Here is a 566-nt window from a genome sequence, read left to right as displayed (position 1 = left end):
ATAGCCTTGCCTCCCACTGCTTTTTACCTGGATATGCTGCTGCTCTGCAGGTCCCTGGTCTCTCCTGCTCCCTCCCTTTCCTGACTCTAGGGGACTTGGGGCCTAGCCTTGCCTCCCGCCCCTTTTTACCTAGATATTCTGCTGCTCTGGATGTCCCCGGCCTCTCCTGAAATAGAGTAATGGAATATTGGGGTGAAGAACAAGTCTCCAGGAATTGACGGAATACCCATTGAGATGTTTCAACAAATAGATGCCCCACTGGAGGCACTCACTTGGTTATGCCAAGAGATTTGGAAGACAGCTACCTAGCCAATTGACAGGAAGAGATCCATATTTGTACCCATTCCAAGGAAAGGTGATCCCACAGAATGTGGAAATTATCGAACAATATCATTAATATTGCACACAAGTAAGATCCTACTGAAGATATTTCAAAAATGGTTTCAGCAGTATATTGACAAAGAACTTCCACAGATGCAAGCTGGATTCAGAAGAGGACATGCAACAAGGGATATCATAGCTGCTGTCAGCTGGATCTTGGCTCAAGGCAAAGAATATCAGAAAGA

The sequence above is a fragment of the Orycteropus afer genome, unplaced genomic scaffold (assembly GCF_000298275.1).
Source record: "Orycteropus afer afer isolate SDZICR_OR568_19922 unplaced genomic scaffold, OryAfe1.0 scaffold00242, whole genome shotgun sequence".
In the NCBI taxonomy this organism is placed as follows: Eukaryota; Metazoa; Chordata; class Mammalia; order Tubulidentata; family Orycteropodidae; genus Orycteropus; species Orycteropus afer.
This window is presented reverse-complemented; position numbering follows the sequence as displayed.